Here is an 8,389-nt window from a genome sequence, read left to right on the forward strand (position 1 = left end):
AGGCAAGTTTACCCAATGGAATTTTTGTCTGCTATGGCTTAATAACTGGATACTCTAAGACTCCTGTACTAGAATTTTTTTAATGTGGGGCTTTAATATATGGCTCTTTCCCTTGAGATAATTAATAACTAAATTGGGACAAATATATTAATAATGAAAAAATAAGATGTTAGAATTATTGTGCATTTCTTCTACAGATTTATATAGGAGGGTTATAAAACTGATGAGCAATATCTCTTAAAAATCTTCCCCTTCAAATTTTAAGTCCAAGTACATAATTATTGATATAAATGCCTAAGAAAGTTTTTAATCTTAGAACTGACAAGATGAACATAATTACTAATTTCTTCCCAGAATTTCTACCTTTGATAAACTTTCAAAGTTTTTTTCCTCACTAGATAGATACCCAATTTAAAAATTACAAAAAGAAAATATACTTCTAAAAACTGAAGAAAATATCTGAGTGGAAAAATGGCAACCCTTTATTGAGAATTTTTATATTATTACAAACTAGGTGAATGATTAACAATGCCAGAGAACAGAAGATTGTTTCATATGGCTCTCTGTTCAGTGCGGATTGCCAATGTGGGAGAAATCCTTGTAAATCTTAGCATTGCTCCCACACAACCACCTACACAGATGATCGCTTGACTTTCATGCTAACAATAGATGTGTTAGTAGAACTCTCACCATCTGCAAAATGAAGTGCACTTTAGAAAAAAGTAACTGCAGCAGACAGTAGTGATTGCTTATATGTTGTGATTAGCATTTTATATTTACATTTAAAAGGTATGAATTTAAGCAGTGATGACTCCCAGTTTAAATAAGGTCAGTCGCTGTGATAGCTCCCGGATTAAATAAGGTCAGTCCTAGATAACAGATAAATTTATGTTAGAAAACTTGATTTTGAATTAATTTCTACTTAAAATTTATCTATATCCAAGAATGCATAATAAAATGTGAATTAAATGAATATTGATATACTCACTTCTCCTCTAATAATAATACTTAGAATCATGTACATTAGTTATAAAATTCTCTACAAACTCTGTCACAACTGTCCTAATTTTTTTATAGAATTCCTTCACAGGCACATTTATTTGGGTTTCCCTATTCTTAAATCTATTTTATTATCAGTGCAGGATGAGTATTGTGGAAAATAAGCTTTATACCATTGGAAAATACAGTCTTTGGCCTCTTTTCCCACATTGATTTTTTTTGTCAAGGATGGAAGGGTCCATGATTCCATTATTGGGACTTAGTGGAGGACTCTAAGGCAAAGTGTTAAAAAATGAATTATCTGGTTTCTCCATAGGGAATAAAGTGGTGAAGGGCTCATGTGTAGACCCTGCTCATGCTTGGAAGATTGGATGTGACAGAGAGGAGAATGGGCATGTGGCTGATGGAAGGTGGGATGAGTCCCATTTTTCTCAAATTAACACAAACAGGTACAATACCACTCTATACTGGCAAGGCTCCCATGTGTTTCTAACCCATGTGTCTCTAACATTTGGCCTGAATAATCTTGTCCTTTCATGTAGATGATGGACACAGTCTACATGAGGTATGAGAGCTCCTGTAACCCCAAAATATCATCCTAAATAGCATTGCCTAAAGTTCTGTGATTAAATGTTTCTTTATTATAAACATGGCCTTTTCCAAGCCTATTTTAATGCAGATTATTTTAGAAAGAGTGGTACATTAAAACAATAAAAACTTAGTATGATTTAGTTTTGTCTATTTTCCATTTTAAATAAATTACAGTTCCAGAAACTTAATATTAGAAGGACATTTACGATTAGAAGGAAAATGAAACATCATCTAGTCCAAACAGTGCATTTTACAGATGATAAAATTGAGGCTTAGTTAAGACTCACACACCTAGTTAAGCACCAGTCCAGAACTAATCCCTAAGACTTCTGACTCCGGCCCAGTGCTTTTTCCATTTACTGTCATAAAACATTGAGAGAACAGTGGTCCCTTGGGGTGAGGAAGGGGTGCTGGAAAGGAATAGAAAGCAGGAGAAGAGTAGAGAAAAGTAAATATGCTGACCCCGTGCAATTATTTTTCTAGGGTTGATCCACATAACAGAGTCATTAGCAGGATTGAATTTAATTAAATCAATGTTAGATATGTAGGTCAGTTAGCCCCACAAATCACTGGTACCTTTTGACTAAAGTTTAGCAATAGGAAAACGTCTCATATGTCAGGGCTGGGGAAATCTGCACTCACAATCAGTCCCATCCAAAAAGCTATGAACCTAGAATAAGATAGGAGGAGTTGTTCAAATATCTTTTGTACTAGCCAGTTCTGCTACAAAAGCAAATTGCTTAGGATTGGGAAGTATATAAAAGGAAGATCATCTTTTCTAAGGTTGGAGGTATATTATTTCTCCTCTAAGTCAGAAAATAAATAAATAAAAAGACTTAGGCTCAAAGGTATACAATATAACCAAAAAAATTCAGTTCTTATAAGTACATAATTTATTCATTTCAAAAATATCTATATAGTAAGTTCAATGAATAAGAGTAGACAGAAAACTTGAAACATGCAATAACTAATCTATATCATATATTTGGCAAGTCAATACATTTGAAATGATAAAATATCTCGATTTTTACTCATGTTTTATTATTCATGTTGTATTCTGTTAATCAACTTTTATTCTAACACATGAGGTGGACCCATGTGAAGTTAGGAAATTAATTTCGTCTTCCTTGTATGTGATGAAAAATAAACTCATAAATCGAGTAAAACCAGTTAATGAAAACTGCATTGTGTACAGTGGATAATTAATAAAGATTTGTTAGGTAAAATGTTTCTTGAAAGCTGAAAGTAAATTTACTTCGTTTAGTTTTTTCATTTCCTAATTGGAAATCGTATCTCTCTTGGTTTTCTCTGCTTAGGAGATTGACATCTAATAAGGTAATGCAGTTAGAATCAGAATAGCCTAGGATAAGACAACAACTTCAAAGTCTCCGTGGCCCAACTTTAGCCAGGAAGGAGTCATTAGAGTTTAAGGGGGAAGCTGAACTTATACTACACCCATCTCTCATGAGGCAGTGTGAGTCAGTGCCCCACTTTTGTCAGGGTGGTGTCAGTGGGGTCCAGTGAGAAACTGAGCATACACGTCCACCCAGCCCTCATGCTACACATCAGTGGGAGACTGTTGATGGGCACTTGGATTGCTTCCATAATTGGCTATTGTAAATAATGTTGCTATGAACATTGAGGTGCATGTATCTTTTTTAATTAGTGTTCTTGTTTTCTTTGGATGTATACCCAGCCTTGGAATTGCTGGATTATATGGTAGTTCTATTTTCAGTTTTTTGAGGAATCTCCATACTGTTTTACATAGTGGGTGAACCAGTTTACATTCCCTCCAGTAGTGTGCTAGAGTTCACTTTTCTCCACATCCTCACCAACATTTGTTTTTAAGTTTAATTAGATCCTGTTTGTTTATTTTTGCTTTCATTTCCTTTGCCTTAGAAGACAGATCAAAAAAAAATATTGCTACGATTTATGTCAAAGAGTGTTCTGCCTGTGTTCTCTTCTAGGAGTTTTATGATTTCAGGTCTTACATTTAGGTCCTTGATCCATATTGAGTTTATTTTTGTTTATGGCATGAGGAAATGTTCTAATCTCATTCTTTTACTTGTACCTGTCCAGTTTTTCCAGCACCACTTATTGAAGAGACTGTCTTTTCTCCATTGTATATTCTTGCCTCCTTTGTTGAAGATTAATTGATCATAAACAGGTGGGCTTATTTCTGGGCTCTCTATACTGTTCCATTGATCTCTGTGTCTATTTTTGTGCCAGTATCATGATGTTTTGATTATTGTGGCTTTGTAGTATAACCTGAAGTCAGGAAGCACAATACCTCTGGCTTTGTTCTTTTATCTTAAGATTGTTTTGGCAGTTCGGGGTCTTTCATAGCTCCATATAAATTTTAGGATTATTTGTTCTAGTTATGTGAAAAATGTCATGCGTATTTTGATAGGGATTGCATTAAATCTGTAGATTGCTTTGGGTAGTATGGACATTTCAACAGTATTCTTCCAATCCAAGAACATGGGATATCTTTCCACTTTTTTGTATCATTTTCAAATTCTTTCATTAATGTTTTATAGTTTTCAGAGTATAGGTCTTTCACCTCCTTATTTAAGTTTATTCCTAGGTGTTTTATTCCTTTTGATATGATTGTAAATGGAATTATTTCCTTAATTTCTCTTTCTGATAGTTCATTATTGGTGTATGGAAAAGCAGCAGATTTCTGTATATTAATCTTGTATACTGCAACTTTTCTGAATTCATTTATTCTAATAGTTTTTTGGTGGAGACTTTAAGGTTTTCTTTCTATAGTATTATGTCATCTGCTAATAGTGATAGTTTTACTTCTTCCCTTCCATTTTGGATACCTTTTATTTCTTTTTCTTGTTTGATTGCTTTAGCTAGGACTTCCAGTACTATGTTAAATAGAAGTGGTGAGAGTAGGCATCCTTGTCTTGTTCCTGATTTTAGAGGAAAAGCTTTCACCTTTTCACTGTTGAGTATGATGTTAGCTGTGGGTTTGTCAAAAATGGTCTTTATCTTGAGATATGTTCCTTCTGTACCCACCTTGATGAGAGTTTTTATCATGAATGTAAGTTGGATTTTGTCACATGCTTTTTCTGCATCCATTGAGATGATCATGTGATTTTTATCCCTTCTGTTAATGTGGTGTATCACATTGATTGATTTATGAATATTGAACCATCCTTGTATCCCTGGAATAAATCCCGCTTGATCATGGTGTGTGATCCTTTCTATGTATTATTGGATTCTGTTTGCTAATATTTTGTTGAGGATTTTTACATCCACATTCATCAAAGATGTTGGCTTATAATTTTATTTTTTGTAGTATCTGTCTGCGTTTGATATCAGAGTAATGGTGGCCTTGTAGAATGAATATTGGAGTATTCCATCCTCTTCAGCTTTTTGGAATAGTTTGAGAAGGATAGGTATTAGCTATTCTTTATATGTTTGGTAGAATTCCCCTCTGAAGCCATACATTCCTGGACTTTTGTTTGCTGGGAGTTTTTTTTTAATTACAAATTCAGTTTCACTACTAGTGATCAGTCTGTTCAGATTGTGTATTTCTTCCTGATTCAGTCCTGGAAGGTTGTATTTTTCTAGAAATTTGTCCCTTCTAGGTTATCCATTTTGTTGGCATATAACTGTTCATAGTTGATTAATTGTATCTCTGTGGTATCAGTTGTTATTTTTCCTCTTTCATTTCTTATTTTGTTTATAATAAGATAAACTTTCTTCTTGATGAGTCTGGCTAAAGGTTTGTCAATTTTGCTTATCTTTTCAAAGAACCAGCTCTTGGTTTCATTGATTTCTTTTTCTTTTTTTTTTTTGTTCTCTATTTTCTTTCTTTCCTCTATGACCTTTATTATTTCCTTCCTTCTGCTGAATTAGGGCTTTCTTTGTTCTTCTTTTTCTGATTCCTTTAGATGGAAGGTTAGGTTGTTTATTTGAAATTTTACATGTTTTTTGTTTTCTTCTTTCTACCCTCACTTTCTTATCATTTTCCTTCTGTTCAAAATGGCTTTGTTCCTTCTTCTATAATAATCAAACTCTCACTCACAGTTTTTTAGTCATATGAATCTAGAGTTCCCTTAGTGTTTATTTTTACCCTCTGAGTTCATTTATTTTTTCACTAATATGTACAGTACTTTTACATAATTGTTATTAATGTACACATTTCATTTTGTGTCCAGCTTTTGTTTAATTGAAATATAGTTGATTTATAATATTGTGTTAGTTTTAGGTGTACAGCAGTGATTCAGTTATATATATATTTTTAGATTATTTTCAATTATATATATTTTTTCAGATTATTTTCCATTATATGTTATTAAAGGATATTAAAAATATTATGCAGTAAATCCTTGTTGTTTATCTGTTTTATATATAGTAGTGTGTACCTGTTAATCCCCTACTTCTAATTTATCCTCCTCCCCCCTCCTTTCCCCTTTGGTAACCATAAGTTTTTTTTCTATGTGTGTGAGTCTGTTTCTGTTTTGTATATTGATTCATATGCATTATTTTTTAGAGTTCATATATAAGTGATATAATAATTGTCTTTGTCTGACTTAACTTCGCTTAGTATGATAATCTCTAGGTCCATCCATGTTGCTGTTCTTTTTTCTGGCTGAGTAATATTCCATTGTATACATGTACCACATCTTCTTTATCCATTCCTCTGTTGATGGACATTTAGGTTGCTTCCACGTCCTGGCTATTGTAAATAGTGCTGCAGTGAACATTGGGGTGCATGTGTCTTTTTGAATTATGGTTTTCTCTGGGTGTATGCCCAATAGTGGGTTTGATGGGTCATATGGTAATTCTATTTTTAGTTTTTTAAGGAACCTCCATACTGTTCTCCATAGTGGCTGTATCAATTTACATTGCCACCAACAGTGCAAGAGGGTTCCCTTTTCTCCACACCCTCTCCAGCATTTATTGTTTGTAGATTTTGTGATGATGGCCATTCTGACTGCTATGCGGTGACACTTCACTGAAGTTTTGATTTGCATTTCTCTAATAATTCGCGATGTTGAGCAGCTTTTCATGTGCTTCTTGGCCATCTGTATGTCTTCATTGGAGAAATGTCTATTTAGGTCTTCCACCCATTTTTTGATTGGGTTGTTTGGATTTTTTGATATTGTGCTGCATGAGCTGTTTGTATATTTTGGAGATTAATCCTTTGTCAGTTGCTTCATTTGCAAATGTTTTCTCCCATTCTGAGAGTTGAATTTTCATCTTGTTTATGGTTTCCTTTGCTGTGCAAAAGCTTTTAAGTTCCATTAGGTCCCATTTGTTTATTTTTGTTTTTATTTCCATTACTCTAGAAGGTGGGTCAAAAAAGATCTTGCTGTGATTTATGTCAAAGAGTGTTCTTCTTTTGTTTTCCTCTAAGTGGTTTATAGTGTCCGGTCTTAAATTTAGGTCTAAAAATACAGAATGCTTCACGAATTTGTGTGCCATGTTAATCTTCTCTGTATCATTCCAATTTTAGTATATGTGCTGCTGAAGTGAGCTCTAGTTGTAGACTTTTTGATGATAGCCACTCTGTGTGTCCAGCTTTTTAGTTTTTTGCCTTAACATTATTTCATTTGCACATGAACCTTATCAATATAGCCCACATACGGCTCAGTATTCTCTTCTATTAATCTTATAAAACACTTCAGAAAGCGATTACATCATCAGAGTCAAGTACTCTCTTTTTGTAATACAAATATATATTCTAGACTAAGAGGTAATTTGCAGCCACTGGAAATGCTTAAACAAAATAAATAATTAGGGACATAATTGATCAGGAATGTGACTACAGTTGTCTATTAGTCTGCAGGGTACTGGTTCCAGGACCCACTATGGATACCAAATCCCTGGATGCTCAAGTTCCATAGTCAGCCCTCTGTATCCATGGATTCTGCATCTGCCCAGGTGCAGAACCTGCAGATATGGAGGGCTGACTGTATTTACTGCAGAAAATCTGCATGTAACGGACCTGCACATTTCAAATCCATGTCGTTCAAGGGTCAACTGTATATGCGTAAACAACAGAACAGGTCTGTGAAATAAAATGACTCTGTTACTTTGGGGCAGTATACTGTGGTTTTTAACTGTTATTTGACTAAATTAACAATTAACCTAGATGTTTTTCTACTGTGTAGATGCTACCTAATTCATGTACAGAGTTAAAGCCACAATCTTTTACAAATTGAGAAATTACATATATAGAAAGAATAGTTCTCTTTCTGCTTTCAGCTGTAGTCAATAATCTTTTTTATTCTCCAGATAGTACAATCTAGCCTTTAGCAGTACAATATTGCTTTGAGTTATTTTCTTGCTGGTTGCCCTGGGGATTAAAATTAGCATCATAATTTAAAACAACCTAATTCAGATTAATACTAACTTAATTTCAATAGTATACTTTGCTCTAGTATAGCTCCTTTCCCACCTCCTCCTTCATACTGTTATTGTCATACAAATTACACCTTTATTATGCATTATATACTATGCATATGTTATACACTATATTTACTATACCTTACAAATTCATTGATACAATTTTATAATTATTGCTTTATGCTGTTGTCTTTTAAACCATATAGGAGAAGAAAAGAGTTATTAAGAAAAATACATTTATACTGTCTTTTATATTTACTGATTTACCTTGTGCTTTTTATTTTTGTATTGAGGTATGATTGACATACAGAAAGGCTGCACATGTTTAATATATACATCTTGATGAGTCTGAAGATAAACATACACCTGTGAAACCATCACCATATACAATACCATAAACTGAACTATCACTTCTAAAATTTTTCTCCCT

At 33.5% G+C, this 8,389-nt stretch overlaps 1 pseudogene; it reads right to left on the reverse strand.

Annotated features, from left to right (window-relative positions):
- Positions 1–7,000: 7,000 nt before the first annotated feature.
- LOC112401305 (uncharacterized) lies at positions 7,001–7,090 on the reverse strand (annotated as a pseudogene).
- Between the last annotated feature and the right edge of the window lie 1,299 nt (positions 7,091–8,389).

Source organism: Neophocaena asiaeorientalis, unplaced genomic scaffold, assembly GCF_003031525.2.
Source record: "Neophocaena asiaeorientalis asiaeorientalis breed wild unplaced genomic scaffold, Neophocaena_asiaeorientalis_V1.1 scaffold161, whole genome shotgun sequence".
Lineage (NCBI taxonomy): Eukaryota > Metazoa > Chordata > Mammalia > Artiodactyla > Phocoenidae > Neophocaena > Neophocaena asiaeorientalis.